Source organism: Podarcis cretensis, assembly GCF_951804945.1.
Source record: "Podarcis cretensis genome assembly, chromosome: 10".
In the NCBI taxonomy this organism is placed as follows: domain Eukaryota; kingdom Metazoa; phylum Chordata; class Lepidosauria; order Squamata; family Lacertidae; genus Podarcis; species Podarcis cretensis.
The window spans coordinates 51457218-51467053 of record NC_137179.1 but is presented as its reverse complement, the minus strand read 5'-3'; positions in this window follow the sequence as shown (position 1 = coordinate 51467053).

The window sequence follows — 9836 nt, the reverse complement described above, 5'->3', positions numbered from 1 at the left end:
TTTCCGCAGGGCCTGTAAGACAGAGTTGTTCCGCCTGGCCTTTGGCTTGGAGCCAATTTGATTCCCTCCCTCTTTCTTTTTTCCTTTCCTTCTCCTGCGATGAGGCTATATTTTAATATTTTAATGTTTCAATATTTTAATGTTGTATTTAAATTTTGTTTTTTAAGTTGTAATCATTCAACTTGTTTTTATTATTGCTTGTAAGCTGCTCTGAGCCCGGCCTTGGCTGGAGAGGGCGGGGTATAAATAAAAAATTATTATTATTATTACTGCCCACCAGCCTTACAGTACTGATCTTAAAGGTGGGCACAGGAGTAGCAGCTGTATTTTAAACAGGGCCGCTTCATATACGTGTAAAGGTAAAGGTAAAGGAACCCCTGACCATTAGGTCCAGTCGTGACCGACTCTGGGGTTGCGGCGCTCATCTCTCTTTACTGGCCAAGGGAGCCGGCATACAGCTTTCGGGTCATGTGGCCAGCATGACTAAGCCGCTTCTGGTGAACCAGAGCAGCGCACGGAAGCGCCATTTACCTTCCCGCCAGAGCGGTTCCTATTTATCTACTTGCACTTTGACGTGCTTTCGAACTGCTAGGTTGGCAGGAGCTGGGACCGAGCAACAGGAGCTCACCCTGTCACGGGGATTCGAACCGCCGACCTTCTGATCTACAAGTCCTAGGCTCTGTGGTTTAACCCACAGCTCCACCTGCGTCCCTCACATATATGTGTAGGTGGCCCAAATAAAGTCAAAGCCCCTCTTAACACCCATGTTAGCGTTTCAATCCAGATCAGGTGCCCTGCACTGGCAATGGGGAGTGAGGCCTTGAATTCAAAAGACAAGCTACAAAGTAAATGTGTAGTTTGCTCCAGTGCCACCTTCCATGCCAACAGTGAGGATTTGAGAATCCTTACTTTAGCCATAAGGGACGCGGGTGGCACTGTGGGTAAAAGCCTCAGCGCCTAGGGCTTGCCGATCGAAAGGTCGGCGGTTCGAATCCCTGCGGCGGGGTGCGCTCCCGCTGCTCGGTCCCAGCGCCTGCCAACCTAGCAGTTCGAAAGCACCCCCGGGTGCAAGTAGATAAATAGGGACCACTTACTGGTGGGAAGGTAAACGGCGTTTCCGTGTGCTGCGCTGGCTCGCCAGATGCAGCTTTGTCACGCTGGCCACGTGACCCGGAAGTGTCTCAGGACAGCGCTGGCCCCCGGCCTCTTGAGTGAGATGGGCGCACAACCCCAGAGTCTGTCAAGACTGGCCCGTACGGGCAGGGGTACCTTTACCTTTTTACCTTTACTTTAGCCATGCTTATTTCCTTAGGCACCAAAACAACTGAAAATATCCCCTTCCATTTGGTATACGGCTGTGGCTATGTCATGATTAAGGGATGACCAATCTGTATTAACAGCACAGTCTTATACACGTTTACTCAGAAGTGAATCCCAATACTGTAAGATCAGTGAGGCATATACACCCAGGCAAAGGACTGCAGGCCTTAGTGATGTCCTCAGTATACACCCAGCATTAAGGGATGAAAATCACCCTGAATGTGATTGCGAAATAGTGTTGAAGTAGCTGCACTGTTATTAATATGTAAGAACGCCGTGTACTGCTTGCTCACCCAACTTTATTACCCTGGAAGAACGCCTGGAATGTTAGAGCTAATACTGGCTGATACCCATTATTGCAAAGAACCTCGTCTTTTGAGCACTTCAATTTGCAAACCATTTGCACTGTTTTTGCATTTTCTTGGGAGTAACTTCAGTTGGGTTAAAATATGCTAATAGCCCAAGCACAGTGCCTGACACAGCATGCCAACAAAGATAAAAAACCAAATCTATTAGTGTAAGTCACGTCTCTAGTCCATCCATCTAACATACGTACACCCTGACATTTTTAAACTCCAGCAGCACAGTGCCACAGTCCTGCCACAGCAAAGCACATTTAAATCCTATCATTATTCCATTAATATCAATGGAATGAAAAGTCCTTCCTTTGGCTGAAGCATGCCCTAGGAATGCCTCACCCTGGCAGCAGTCCTTATGCCACCTATGCACTCTGAGAGGTCTTGTCCCTCAAAATCCAAGGGACTTGATGGTGCAGAGGCCTGTGTTCCCCGAAACGTCACCCCTTTGGGCCAGCATACAGCAAGGGGTGGGATGGACCCTCAGCTTGTGTGAGAGTGGCCTCGGAGACCAGAGAGAGGCATAGAAAATTATGAGGAGCAACTAGCAACTAGAGCCCCAGATGCACAGTAGGTGTTTGTGAGGCGAGCAGGTGGGGTCTTCTGAATCCTCTGTCTTGGCCTCCCTCATCTCATCAAGAGGAGGGGAAGGCTGCAGGGACTGGGAGTTTATTTCCTTCTTGAGCGATGAAATAAAAGGAGCGTGGTGACATTTTCTCCATGCATCCCAAATTCCTTTATTTGGTGACTTCCTGCAATCAGAAAGGATTTGTGCTGGCCCTGTTGTTCATTGGCACTCACTGTCCATGCAGCCAACTCCGCCCAATTGGCGGGCTGTGCCAGCTGTTTGCAGAGGATGTACAGGGGCACCTTAAACTGGATGACAGTACGGTTTAAGTGGGAGAGCTGCTGAGGTTTTGGAAATTATCTACATAAAGCAGCATTGTAAGTACCGTAATATTTCTTATGCTGGTCTATGACCATAATAAAGTTTTGCTTATGATGATGTAATATTTCTGTTCATACCTAATTAAATGAAAATAGAAAGATTTTTTATTTTTATTTTTTTACAATTTAAACATGTAGGGGTGTATCCATACATTGTGGTTTAGTCATTTAGTCATCCCCGACTCTTCTTGACCCCATGGAACAGAGCACGCCAGGCCCTCCTGTCTTCCACTGCCTCCCGCAGTTTGGTCAAACTCATGCCGGTAGCTTCGAGAACACTGTCCAACCATCTCGTCCTCTGTTGTCCCCTTCTCCTTGTGCCCTCCATCTTTCCCAACATCAGGGTCTTTTCCAGGGAGTCTTCTCTTCTCATGAGGTGGCCAAATATTGGAGTCTCAGCTTCAGGATCTGTCCTTCCAGTGAGCACTCAGGGCCGATTTCCTTAAGAATGGATAGGTTTGATCTTCTTGCAGTCCATGGGACTCTCAAGAGTCTCCTCCGGCACCATAATTCAAAAGCATCAATTCTTCGGCGATCCATACATACGGACACACAACATTCATAGGGTTTATTAACAGTGTCTCGGTGCTTTTTATAGGGCAAATTTTGTCCTTGAAAAAGTGAACATTTATAACCATATAGAAGTGATCAGAATGTGGCCTAGGTGGATTGTCTTGAAAATCTTTCTGTGTAGAGATGAAAGGGATGTAGAGGGTAAAGTATGCCAACATCACTGTTTTTTAATTAATTTGATTAATCGGCTCAGTTTTTCGTAGGAAAGCTGTGGAGAGGGGTCTGTGGACAATTAAAAATGAGCATATATTGCTGCATTAGTCTTGTCATACATCATATTATGACCAATTCTTAAAGAAACTCCCCCATACTTTCTCTTCTCATCAATGATAAAACAATGCAGAAGTAGAAAAAATCTGTATGCAAATTCATTTTACAGAGAACTGAAAACTTAGGTTCCTGGCTACAATCCTATCCATATGTATTTGGGAGTGAGACCCATTAAACACAGTGGGATTTACTTCAGAGTAAATATGCATAGGATTGCATGCATTGAAGATAATATTCACTTCTTTATTTCTGCAATCTCATATAACCAATATATTTTATATTTATATAAATTAAACAGAGAAAACAATAATATAGAAAATAATAGTTGCAGACAATGAGTCTGGGACAGATTTTGGGAGTTTGCAGTAGGGATCATCAAAAATCTCCCCATTCCACTGTAGGAAGTCTAAATTGGACTGCTGTCATTAGAGGAACTTGAAATTGAATTGGATATAACCCAGTTAACATACTTCTGGGAGAGACAGATGATGGTGATTAAATTTATAAACCGCTTAATATATTAAAAAATATCTCTAAGCGGTGTACAAAAAACTGAAGATATCTATCAATCATCCATCTATCTCAGTTCATTTTCCTTCTGACGTGCCCTCCCTCTCGGCCTCCGGGTTCTCATCCAGGGTCCAAACAAACTCTCAGCTCACCCGCAAAGGTCTCACAACGAGAAGACGTCCCGGGAAAACGCAGACATCGCCCTAGTCTCTCGCTTGAAGCTTGCTTTTTATGGATAGGCCAAAGGTAGGTGGTACTGTACTTCCTTAGGCTGCCCACAGCTGTGTCCCGTTTAACTTCCCTCTCCACACAGTTCCAAGTACAGCAGGTTTGTTGAGTTTCCCAGGGGGTCTAAAGGGCAGGAAAAGGGTCCCCCTCCATTCATAGCTCTTTCTTCACACCCTCTGTCCTCTCCTCCTCCTCCAGCTGATTTCAGAAGAAATCAACATAATCTGAACTTCTTTCACACATCCGGGTGCCAGTTGTGTCCCCATGTTTACTCTGATCTAACAATGTTATGCACAACATTCATTCACCTGCTCATCTTGCAATGTGATATATGCCATCATTTGCCAGCAGTACCCTTCCACATTCTACTCAGGGCAAGCAGACCAGTCTCTGCTCCAAAGAAAACATGGACACAAATCTGACACCAGAAATGGCAATATTCATAAGCCAGTTCTACGCACTCTGTAAGCAATCTTAAGAGAGCCAGCCTTTGAGCATGGGGTTTGATGCTATCACTTATGGACTGAAGTGAAGCCTAAGATTTTTAGCACATTGTATGAGTTGATTGATTACCAATGCCAGAATTCCTGAGTCATCAACAGCAGTTTTGTGAATTACCATTATTAATAATGATTTCCTTTTTTTTTACATAATTAGCAATGGTAATTTTATTTCCCTCAGACCTCAGTGTTTACAAATCCATCCCCAAACCATATATGTATTCCTGTACTTCAGGATAACACTTCAAGATTCTGAAGAGGACTGTAGTCCATGAAAATTCATGCCATAATTAAATATGTCAGGCTTAAAGAGCCACACAACTCTTTGACCTTTTTTCTGCACAAGGCTACCGCAGCTGCTCCTCTGGAAAGTGCTGTAATGGTACAGTGGTGAGTAATTTGAAACGTTGCAGTGGGGAATATTATCTGCCACCACAATAATGCTGTTTTTGGTCGCATCCCTGTGGCAAAAGTGACATGATTGTGTGAACCTGTATTTCCATGTGGGTTGTGTATTTGTCTAACCACAAATATTTACACGGTGGCATCAGCACTTCCCCATGGAAATTGTGATAGCCACATAATGAACTGCCCACATGGAATCCCCAGTTTAAACGAAGAACTGACATCCTGCAAGCACGATCTGTCGTGCTCAGAGGGAGGGGGCAATTGTGTGGGAGAAACTGGTTTGCGTGAATTGGCCCAAAGACAAACCATCTGAGGTTGAACAGATCTCCAGTTGAGTGTTATTGACATAAAACTTCAAGCATGTGTCATGCATCTTCCAGGCTGCTCGCAAAAATGGCTGAATGAATGTATTCCAGCTGCAAAAGAAATACTGTTTCGAGGGGGGTCGTGGAATGCAAAGCAGAGTGGACACAAAAGATAGGACAACTGTAGAAAGCATGATTAAGGACCATATAGCAGGGCAAAAGCCACACAACTTAATGACACAGGGAAACTGAAGCAAATAATGGAAGGTAAATCTAAAACAAAGGGGGAGGGACCCTATAATTTTATTTTACTCTGCTCCAGTACACCTTCTATCTCTGAAAAAGAAAGGATAATATTGAAATGGAAATTTACCCAACAGAATATTGCTTTTGTATGCTGTTTATGGATATTAGCTTTCAGAACTAGCTATGTACTCAATGTGTTCCTCCACAGGTTTATTATAACAAACAGTAAAGATTGTGTTGCCTCATGCTTAAGAAACTGGGCTTTTTTTCACATATTATAAATGGCACCCCTCAGCTGTTGTCTAACAACCCTAAATATTCTTACATGAGTTTTGGTCTGATGAATTACAGTACTGCAAATTCCTGTCCCTTATTGGTAGGCAGGGTTGGAAACATTTCAAGTGTCATGTTGCCCAAGGGCCAAAAAGTTTAATCCTGGTGCTAAGAAACTTGAACTATTTCCATTCCTTTTGAGGTCAGGGTCTAAATACTTGATTCTGCCCAAAATTATATGGAAGATGAATTAACAGTATATCCACAAGAAATAGTAACAAGGTGAAGTACAGCCATAAATGTTGACATGATGGGTTGCCATGTGTCCTCTTTTTCCTGGACATGCCCTCCTTTTCATGGGTAGAGTTGTCATAGCGATCTATAGTTAAAAATAGAAGTTGGCAAATGTGTCCTTTTTGCTCTTTAAAATATGGCAACCCAAATTTTTGTGCTCACATCTGCCAGAAAATGGGTCCAGATTCTAATAGCTGAAGATGCTTTCAATTGATATGTTTTTTCAAAATCTCTCTGGAACGACTGCCAAAGGAGTGTTGCAACAGCAACCTGCTTGCGAATGAAGTGCCTCTGTTATGTTGGTTCATTTTGACCTGTGACAGTTTGTTCTGATGTATTCAACAACCCAGTCTTCTTTACAAAACTTGAACCACATGCTTGACACCTGCATGCGCAGGCAGGTGCTTTTAGAATACATATTTTTTGTTGTTGTTCCAGCAACAGCTGCCAAAGCAGGACTGCTTTTTAACTCAGGAAACATTTAAAGTGTAGACTCTGGTCAAGAGTTTGAAATAACTATTTCAGCTCATTCAATAACATTATCATGAATGGTACTGCACTGGGGAAGCAACCTTGAAAAGTTTTGTTTTTGATTATTTCAGAGAAAGAAGAAGAAGAAGAAGAAGAAGAAGAAGAAGAAGAAGAAGAAGAAGAGGAGGAGTTTGGATTTGATATCCCGCTTTATCACTACCCGAAGGAGTCTCAAAGCGGCTAACATTCTCCTTTCCCTTCCTCCCCCACAACAAACACTCTGTGAGGTGAGTGAGGCTGAGAGACTTCAAAGAAGTGTGACTGGCCCAAGGTCACCCAGCAGCTGAAAGGGAGAATTGCGAAATGAAATGTGCTTTCAGTGAATACTTGATGGACATCACAAGTGCAGCAATTATGGGAACAAGCTTTATCTCTGTCAGCACATCGGAAATGTCAAGTTGTTTTAAGGATGAAACTGGTACTTTCTGAATGGGAAGGCAGTGCTGCTCCATTGTTCCCTTTTTAGCTGGGTGGGAACAATAGAAAAGCAGTCACAGTTGTGATGCAAAGACTCAAGAGGTTGTCTGTAAATACATAAGGAGAGCCTTGGTGGGTCAGAACAAACTCATCTAGTTTGGCATTCTGTTAACACAGTGGTCACCCTAGTGACTATGGGAAGCCCTCAGGCAGACATTAGTACAGCATCATTCTCCATCTTTTGTCCCCCAAGAACTGATGTTTAGAGGCAATAATTATAGCCATCATGACTAGTAGCCATGATTACATCCTTCTGAGAATCACAGACATAACTCTACTGCTGCATGTATAATGATTGAAATAGAAGACTTCTTCCATAACCAAAAAGTTCTTCCATTCACAGAACTGAGCCTTTGGAAACAACCCAGGACTACTATAAGCCACTCTTATAAGAAACAATGGGCCACATTCAGCCAAACAGAGCTTTCCCTTCCATTCTCTCCCCCCTGGTACCCCCCCCAATCGGCTGAGCTGGGGTTTGGGAGCACTCCCAGAACAGTACCGGGGGAAGGAAAGGGGAGATCATTCCATCTGACAAGAGCAGAAATGTTTGGGAAGCCTTAGTGTGACACTGAATTCCCACCACCATTTTGATGTTACAGCAATGCTGTGGAAGCCATTTTCTGCAGCCCCACCCCATAGTGCTCTGTAACATTTAAAGGATGAGCACCAGGTCTCCACTAGGTGATGACTGCTTAGACAGGGCCAATGTGATTGAACCCACCCGCATGGTGTTGGGACTTAAGTATTACAGCAGTGGTGTGGGGTTAGACCAGAAAAAGTGGCTCCTACAGCACTGTTTTAACCTGTAAAATATGCCTAAACGTGGGAGATATTCAGAATTCAGTACAAGTATATATTGACCCAGTTCTCACATCACATCACACCAATCTTAAACCATGGATTTATTGAACGAACCATGCTTAAGCCAATGATGATCAAAGTAACTATGGTTTCTTTCATCCTACTCTGCACTCCTTCCACTCTGAATTCTTCCTGCCTAAGCTGTTTCTCTGCCTGACATCCCAGCTGCTAGCATTTCCTTGCAGCATCGCCATTTCCCTTTCTGCTGGTCAGCTGCAAAAGAGCAAGGATGTGACTTTTCATCAAACAATTGCTCTTCCCTTCCATGGCAGCCATTTTGTGTCATTCTGCACCCCTATGGCTGCCTTTTTGTGACTCCTGTTTTATTGCAATGCAATGTACTTCGTGGGTTTTGGCCCTGAAACCCCATACCCACCTGCCAGGTTTTTAATGTGATATTTCAATGCTCGTGGATTACATACTGTAGTAGGGATTTCTTTTTCTCTTTCATTCCTGGCTTTCTTGCAAATAGGTTCAAGCGTAAAACATAGAACGGTATTCTAAGCATGCACACTATAACTCCGCAATGAGAATAATCAAAGGGCATATTGCAATGCGGTATGTTTTATATGTTTCCTGAAGCCATTGAAAATGAATACAGATGCCAAGCTGGGGTTTGAGCTTAAAACACAGGATGGTCCCATTATTGTGTGTGTGCATGCTTCCTTCAAAGATGCCTCATTATTCACGGCACCTTTGAAAATGGGCATAGCAACATCTCATGATAACACTTCATGCAGCTAATGAAGTCCACAAAACCTTATACCATAATAAACATGTTTAGTCTTTAAGGCGCCATGAGACTTTGTTGATTTTGCTTGTTATTACTTTGGTGTTAGCAATGATAACAGTGATAACAATGGCCTGGCTGATCCACACATCATGTTAAGCCACAATATGGCTTAACGTGACTGTGCTTGCACCCATTTTGTTTCTTCCTGGGTTTTCAAGGTCAATGCAGGATGGTAGCCACGCCAAAGTTTGGCTTGGCGTCTTGTGTGAACCCAAAATCGTGGTTAAGGTCTTCCCTATTTAACCATGACCTGTAACTGTAGGGCAAAGCTTGGCTATAGAGTGTGGTTAAGGAGTAGTAGAGACCTTAACCACGCCCCAAAGTTCAGATAACTTGCTAAGCCAAATTTTGGCTTTGTTGCCATGCAATCTCCTGGGAAGCTAGCATGTTTGAAAAAAGCCAAAATTTGGCTTAGTGTAAAAGAGAAACGCAACCAATGAATGAAACAGTGAATGAGGATACAGACAGAATGAAATGCTGGTATCTCCTGATAATATAACTTAATATTGTGCCGTTCTGTTTTGCAAATATTATCAAATGAATTCTCCTTAAACATTTTACAGAAGTCGCACCCCCTGCACAGGCATAATAATGAATTGGCTCTACTATAAAAGCAGGCAAGTAGAATCTGTGTTATTAAATTCAAAAAAAAAGAATGCACTTATCATTTTTTATAATAAAAGTGTCATAGCTTTTAAGTTCTCTGCTAAAATCGTTTGTAAAAGCAACAAGATGTATTATGGGATCTTAATGTTTGAGACAAATGTCGGCTCATTCTCCTCACCGTATCTTTGTATGCTTTTGGAAAGCAGTCTGGGTTCGCTATTATTTCAGTATTTCATTTCTGCCTTGTGAAGATACCAAAGCCTGCATACCATGCCACCAAGTAAAGTCAGCCTCATCAAAGCTATCACATTAGCTTCCCCACACAACTGAGGTT